Below are 8,019 nucleotides of genomic sequence, written 5' to 3'. Positions count from 1 at the left end.
CGCGACTCTGCTCCGTCTCTGCAGCCGGCTTCCCCGCTCTGATACCTGGGAGCTCTGGCGCACTCAGGCACCCCCGGTCTCTCCGTGACCCCAAGGGTCCTGAGACCACACTGTCCCGGGAGGATTCCACCCCCGCTTAGCCACTGCAGCGACGTCCCTCCACGGAGCCGACTTCTAAAAGGTCCGATTTTGTGCTCCGGGGCTCTAGCACTTGCCAGAAGCGGCCGGCGGAGGCCCCTCCCCCGCCGTCTATCCTCCCGAATATCGTCTCGGATTCACTTCTCCGCACGCCCTACCTTCCAGTAAGTGGTCGCTTCTCTGTTCAGAGAGTTGTTGCTACTCTCCTGTTCGATCTCCTGTTGAGTTCGTAGGTGTTCAGAATGGTTTGATCCCTATTCAGCTGAATTCCTGAGACCAGACGAAATCTAGGTCTCCTACTCCTCCGCCATCTTGCTCCGCCCCCCAATTATATTTATTTTTAAAAATATTTTAGGGGCTTTCTTAAATAGATACTCTTCTTAAATCTATCTATCATCTATCTATCTATCTATCTATCTATCTATCTATCATCTATATCTTTTTTTTAGAGATTTTATTTATTTATTTGTCAGAGAGAGAGAGAGAAAGAGAACAAGCAGGGGGAGCATCAGGCAGAGGGAGAAGGAGGCTCCCCGCAGAGCAGGGAGCCCAATGCAGGACTCGACCCCAGGACCCTGGGATCATGACCTGAGCCGAAGGCAGACACTTAACCGACTAAGCCACCCAGGCGTCCCTATATATAGTTTTACAATATAAATTTTAACTAATTTAAATCTATCTTCAAATGACAATATGTTACTTCACATACAATGCAGTTATCTTACAACTGAATATTCCCAATTTCTATTCTGACGTGTCATTAATTTGAATTATTCATGTGCTATAATCACTTAATACATTGCTACTATTACCACTTTAAAGAAATAGGTAACTTTTAGATCAATTAAGGATAAGAAAAATAAAATATTTTATCTTAATTTATAACTTCACTGATACTCTTCCTTTCTTGTCATTCCAAACTTCTGATCTGTATAATCTTCCCTCTTCCTAATGAATTTCTTTTAACATTTCTTGTAGAGCAGGTCTCTTGATGATAAATTCCTTCAGTTTTTTTCACCTCAAAAGTACTTATTTCTCCTTCACATTTGAAGGATAATTTTACTGGATATGGAAATCTAGTTTGATTTTTTTTTTCTTTCAACACATGTAATATTTCATTCCACCCTTTTCTTGGTTGCATGATTTCTGACTAAAAGTTCACTGTAATTATACTTGTTCCACTTTGGGTATTTTTTTTTTTCTTCCTCTGGCTATCCTTTTTTTTTTTTTTTTCCAGAAAGAGAGAGAAGCCCATGCATAGTGTGGGGGACAGTTAGGGCAGAGGCAGAGAGAAAGAGAATCAGAAGCAAGCCCCGTGCCCAGCGCAGAGCCCAATACGGGGCTGGATCTCATGACCCTGAGACCATGACCTGAGCCTAAATTAAGAGTCGAATGATTAACTGACTGAGCCACCCAGGTGCCTCATTCTTCTTCTGGCTACTTTCAAGATTTTCTTTTTGTTTTTGGTTTCCTGCAGTTTGAATGTGATATACCTAAGTACAGTTTGTCTTTTGTGTGTTTTGTTTGTTTGTTTGTTTGTTTGTTTTGGTATTTATCCTTCTTTGAATTCTCTGAACTTCTAGGATCTGTTCTTTGGTGTGTCTGTCATTAATTTTGGACTTTAGACATTCTCACTTCAAATATTTCTTATATTCTATGTTCTCTTTCCTGTTCTTCTCATATTCCAATAATGTGTATGTTACACCTTTTAAAATGGCGCCACTGTCTATTTTCATTCTCTTTGCATTTCAATTTGATCATTTTTCTCTGTTCTCCCCAGGATCATTCATCCTTTCCTTGGCCATGCCCAGGGTACTAATAAACCCATGAAAAACATTCTTTAATTTTGTTCCTATTTTTAGATTTCTAATGTTTCCTTTTGATTCTTTCTTGGCACGTCCACCTTCCCGCTTGCATTATCCATCTGTTCTTGCATATTTTTTTCCATTAGATCCCTGAACATATTAATCATAGCTATTTAAATGCCCTCAAGTAAATCCAAGACCTGTGTCATATCTGAGCCTGGGTCTGTTGCTTGCTTACTGTCATCAGATTGTGCTTTTACTCTTGACTTTTGGCATTCCTTGTACTTTTTATTGAAAGCTGGACTTGTGTCAGGTAATGAAAGCTGAGGTAACTAGGCCTTGAGTGTGAGAATTTATGTTAATCTGGATAGAAGTTGGCCTGGGGAGCTAGGGGTTTCAAATTCTTCTGGTGTCCTTGTTTTTGTCTCCTCTCTTGAATGTGGGCTTCCTGCTCACTCTTCCTTAGAGACTGTGTCTTTCAGATTTGTCCACTGTAATTCACTGTGATTCTATTGAAGCCCTACTGGTATGGTGGTCAGGTATGGGGGGAAATAAGCATTTCATAGTATTGTGATCAAATCTCAGGGTGATAAGGGTGGTATGAGGCTCAGGGAAAATTGTCCTTGGAAACTAGGCCTCCCTTTGTTAGAGAGAAGGCTCTGGGAGATATTTTGCATAGTTAATTTTCCCTTCCTCATGGCAGAACCACTAGGGAATATTTCTCAGATCTGCACTGTGAGAACTGGGTGGCATTTCGGGAGGTAAAATCCACAAAAGTGTGAATCACCCCCAAACTGTGCCTCAGATCCTCCGCAGGCCTTCAATCTTACTCTATTCCATACTCGGTCTCCAGCAATTGATCCAAATTTCTCTTTGAGTGTTCCAGGTAGATTATGGCAACAGTGGCTTCTGCTCCAAGATGCAGGTCTCAGCTGTTTCTCTTCATAGACTCTTATACTCTGTATCTCTGGATTTCAGGGTAGTGGCTTGCCCTGGAACCTCAGTTCTCTGATGCCTCTAAAAGAATCTGTGAATTTACACATTGTTCAGATTTTTCTTGTTTGGAAAAATGACAGTGACTACTTCCAACTTCCTTTACATGTCAGGGCTGACATAAGAAGTCATATGTTTCTATTAAAAGCAATCTGCAAATTTGCTTATACTGTCTAAAGATGTCCTTCTCATATTTCTATATCTCAGTTATAATTCTAAGTGATACCCTTAAAATGTATTTTTTAATATAAGGTATTGATCTACTGACATTGATTTCTATATTTTGAGAAATGGTAATCAAGAATGGGCTATCAGGGCACCTAAGTGAGTCAGTCAGCTAAGCGTCTGCCTTCCACTCAGGTCATCATCTTGGGGTCCTGGGATCGGGCCCAGGGCTCCCTACTTAGGAGGGAGTCTGGTTCCTCTTCCCTCCCCACCTGTCCCCTCCCACTCATGCTCTCTCTCTCAAATAAATAAATAAAAAATCTTCAAAAAAAATATTACCTATCAAAATACTTGACAACAATATGATTATTTGTTGCCACAGTAGTAATCATCATGCATTTTAAGACAGTGACCTAGGCATCATCAAACTTTAAAACATGTATCATTTTGCTGGTAATTGGAAGATAAGAAATGAATGGTAATGTCATATATTATGACCAGTAATTAACAATGTATATAGATCCTTTATCTTTTAATATATTTTTCCTTATTTAATCTTTTAAAATTATGCAAATGATAAATATCACTGTAGGAAAATAATAAAGAATATAAGATTGACTTCTACCCAACAAAAAATAATACTGTTATCATTTTAGTGTATATTGTTGATTTTTTTCAAGGGTCACTTTGAATATACAAGTTGTTCTGGGAGAATGAGAGTTTGCAATTGGCTTCATAATAAACTAAATGATACATTATTAACATATTTCCAAAAATTAATAAACTTCAAAATCATTATTGGTGACTAAATAGTAATTCCTATATAATAATCTATTTAACTTATTCCCTATGATTAGTTATACAATAATTTCCAATTTTTAACCATAACAAAACTATGAGGTAAGAACTTCTAAAACATCACTTTCATCTTGTCTACTTGTTTCCTTCGGATGAGGTTTTAACAGTGGAAGTGTCAATTCAAATGGCAAGCCTCTTGCTGAGGTTCCCAGAAAGTATTGACTCTGTGCCCCAGAAAGCAGCTGACAGCTCTCTCCTTCAAGCATAAGTGAGTGTGTCTTTTCTTCACATTTGAACCAAAGAGATTACATTTTTTTGACTGATAATTCTCTTAAGTAAACAGACTACAATAACATTACAGTCACTGGCTAAGTTCCATCAGGTTTTTTTAATTCTCTTTGATTTTTTTCTCTTGGTCTTCCGTTATCCTTTCTGCAGGTCGCTTCTTCAACCCCTTCATTTTCCTGGTTTGTAGTTTGCTTAGGTCTTGCTTCTGCATATGAATCCTTCCATAAGTTGTACCAAAAGTATCATGGGAGACATTTTTCTTCTTCTTTGGCTTGAGCGCTTTTGGCATTTTCATAGATAATTTATAAAGATCATCTGATGTCAGATGTGTCCTCCTCAGAACCAGATCCAATGAGGGCCCCACCTCTTCCAATTCAATCCTTGGTGTTCTACAACCAGATTTCTTCAACAACAACTTACAGCTTCAAAAGTAAATCTTCCTATTCAATGCAGTGAAGTGCAGAACATACTCTAAACCAGCCAGGCAGATATTTGGTACTGTGGAGCCTCTGAAGAAATCAACAAGAAGACTTTTTAGCCTTCTGTAGTCTCCTGTTACATCAAAATCATCACCAGCAAATATTAACATGAGTTTTGTTCCCTCGGGACATTTACTATTCTTAATATCTTTTAGAGAGACAAACTTCTCGATATGCAATTCAATCATATACAGTGCATGGTAGTCATACATAAGACCTATTACTACATTATTTGGCCGCTTCTTATTATGGGAGCCAAACATAAATAAAGAACAATCTGACTTCTTTGAAAAGAATTCCAATGATGTCTGATCCTCAAATGGTCTTGTAATGTTTTTCTTTTTATACAGAACTTGATATGGCTTTTTCAGTGCATACACATCTTTAAGTACTTGTGTCACAATTGAATTGGCATTTCCCTCTTTAATAAGTATAGTATTTTTAATATTTTCACTGAGTTTCAGTTCTCTCTTCTCAAGGAATTGCTTGGCTCTTTTCGTTTTGGGCTTTACAGCTCGATCTAAAGTGTCCATGGCTACCACAACGCGAATTCCAGGAAACAAGAGATTGCATTTTTTATCAGTGTATATTCTATATATTGCTATATGCAATATATGGATTTTAATTATAGCTTTAACTTGTTTTGTTATTACATTTGTTATTTATTTATTTCACTTATTGATTATTATTACATGTTTATTACATACATATTTATCCATATGCTTATACTCTTCTTTATTCTCCTTTTGTGAATTGCTATTCATTTGCTCATTTTTCTATCAATATTTTTGTATTTTTCTTATTGATTTTTGAGAAACTTTCAAGACAAATCTTTGCCAAATAGTTTATGGGACTGGTGATTAATACTTATTCAGTGCTTCCTGTATGCCTGGTATTGAGATCATTGTTCTTTATACAGTGTCTCACTTCACATAAACCCTCTAATAATGTGTAAGGGTGGGTGTATTTATAACATCCATGGTATGTGTGAGGAAACTAATGTTTAAAGTGGTGAATGCTGCTGGAGCAACTACTGAGTACCCAAATCTGTCCTTCTAGTTACTGAATTACATCTTTGTCTCTGACACTCAGTATCTTAACTACTTCTCTATGCTATTGTCATGCTATTTGTCTGGAGAAAAGTAAATTTTTAACATTGATGAAAAGTAAAAATACACCATGAATTTTTGTATATATGGTGTATTTTGTAATATATGGTTAAATATACATTTTTTTCACTAATGAGTGGTCACAACTAATGAGTGAAATATATGTAATATATATGTTTGTATATTTTTTCACTAATATATGGTTATATATATATTTTTCACTAATAATATATATTACATATATGTTACATATATTTCATTTATTAGTTGTGACCATTCTGCTTCTTAGTCTATCACTTTTATTATTTTTTAATTTGGATAATTGTATACCTTATTTCTAGGATCACTGTCTGAAAAATAAGCAATAAATAGATAACTTGGAAATGAGTCATCTACAACATATTCTTGTAAAATAGGTTTTATTTCCTCATTTATTTCTCTAATGGTGTTAATATAGTGTGTACCTAAAGTAAATAATAAAGCAATAATAATAAAGATCAATAATAAAGATCGATCAGAATAAATATGATATAGGAGATTTGATGACAAATTTAAATATCTTGGTGAAAATACAACATATATAGGCATATATGTATGTATATATATATATGTATATATATATATCCAACATAATCTTTGCAAACACACACAGACCAGTCTAAGAAATTGTGTATTATGCATAAGGAAATTGTCAAGAAATTTTTAAAAGTAGAAATCAATATGCAGTAAGCAATGTAATAAAATTCCAAATTAATAACTAAAAGATAGCCAAAATATCTCTTTACCTAAATATTAAATCACTAAGAAAAATTATAGCTAAAATAATCATATATTAAGAAATAAGAGAATATTATAAAATTATCCCCCCAAAACTTCCACTTATATAAAATTTCTATCTTAAATCACTTTATCAGAAAATAAAAAGGATTAAAATTTGGGAGCTAAATATTCAAGTGAATAAATTTTTAAAGAGAACAACAAAATTAAACTAAATGAGGTAGAAGGAAGGAAAGAAGGAAAAAAGAAGGAAAGTGGTTCCATTAAAGTCAACATGAACACTACATCAAAAACAAATGATGTAATGTACGGTGATAATAACATAATAAGTAATAAAAAAATTAACCACTGGAAAAAAGCAACATGAAAAGATATTCTTAAAAATAAAAAATGTAATAAGAGGAATTCAGCTGAATAGGGATCAAACCATTCTGAACACCTACGAACTCAAAAGGAGGTCAAAGAAAAGAATACCAACAACTCTCAGAACAGAAACGCGACCACGTACTGAAAATCTCCTCTGGACAAAATGACAAGACGGAAAAAATCACCTCAGCAAAAAGAACAAGAGGTAGTACCATCTGCCAGGGACCTACTCAGTACAGACATTAGTACGATGTCGGAGCTAGAGTTCAGAATCATGACTTTAAAGATACTAGCTGGGCTTGAAAAAAGCATGGAAGTTATTAGAGAAACCTTTCTGGAGAAATAAAAGAACTAAAATCTAACCAAGTTGAAATCAAAAAGGCTATTAATGAGGTGCAATCAAAAATGGGGGCACTAACTGCTAGGATATGAGGCAGAAGAGAGAATCAGCGATATAGAAGACCAAATGATGGAAAATAAAGAGGCTCAGAAAAAGAGAGAGAAACAACTACAGGATCATGAGGGCAGAATTCAGGAGATAAGCGATACCATAAGATGAAACAACATTAGAATAATTGGGATCCCAGAAGAAGAAGAGAGAGGGGGGCAGAAGGTATATTGGAGCACATTATAGCAGAGAACTTCCCTAATGCGGGGAAGAAAACAGGCATCAAAATCCAGGAGACACAGAGAACCCCTCTCAAAATCAATAAAAATAGGTCAACACTCCGACATCTAATAGTAAAAACTACGAGGCTCAGAGACAAAGAGAAAATCCTGAAAGCAGCTCGGGAGAAGAGATATGTAACCTACAATGGTAGAAACAATAGACTGGCAACAGACCTATCCACAGAGACCTGGCAGGCCAGAAAAGACTGGCATGTTATCTTCAGAGCACTAAACGAGAAAAATATGCAGCCAAGAATACTATATCCGGCTAGGTTCTCATTAAAAATAGGAGAGATAAAGAGCTTCCAGGACAAACAAAAACTAAAGGAATTTGCAAACACCAAACCAGCCCTCCAAGAAATATTGAAAGGGGACCTCTAAGCAAAGAGACAGCCTAAAAGCAGCATAGATCAGAAAGGAACACAGACAAAA

The 8,019-nt window shown here is 35.8% G+C and overlaps 1 pseudogene; it reads right to left on the bottom strand.

Moving 5' to 3' along the window:
* Positions 1-4,228: 4,228 nt before the first annotated feature.
* LOC112808818 (ribosome production factor 2 homolog pseudogene) lies at positions 4,229-5,199 on the bottom strand (annotated as a pseudogene).
* Positions 5,200-8,019: the final 2,820 nt, after the last annotated feature.

The sequence above is a fragment of the Callorhinus ursinus genome, unplaced genomic scaffold (assembly GCF_003265705.2).
Source record: "Callorhinus ursinus isolate GAN/ISIS: 27379988/994484 unplaced genomic scaffold, GSC_fseal_2.0 scaffold78, whole genome shotgun sequence".
Lineage (NCBI taxonomy): Eukaryota > Metazoa > Chordata > Mammalia > Carnivora > Otariidae > Callorhinus > Callorhinus ursinus.
The sequence above is the reverse complement of the archived record's forward strand: the minus strand, read 5'-3'. Positions and strand labels throughout refer to the sequence as shown.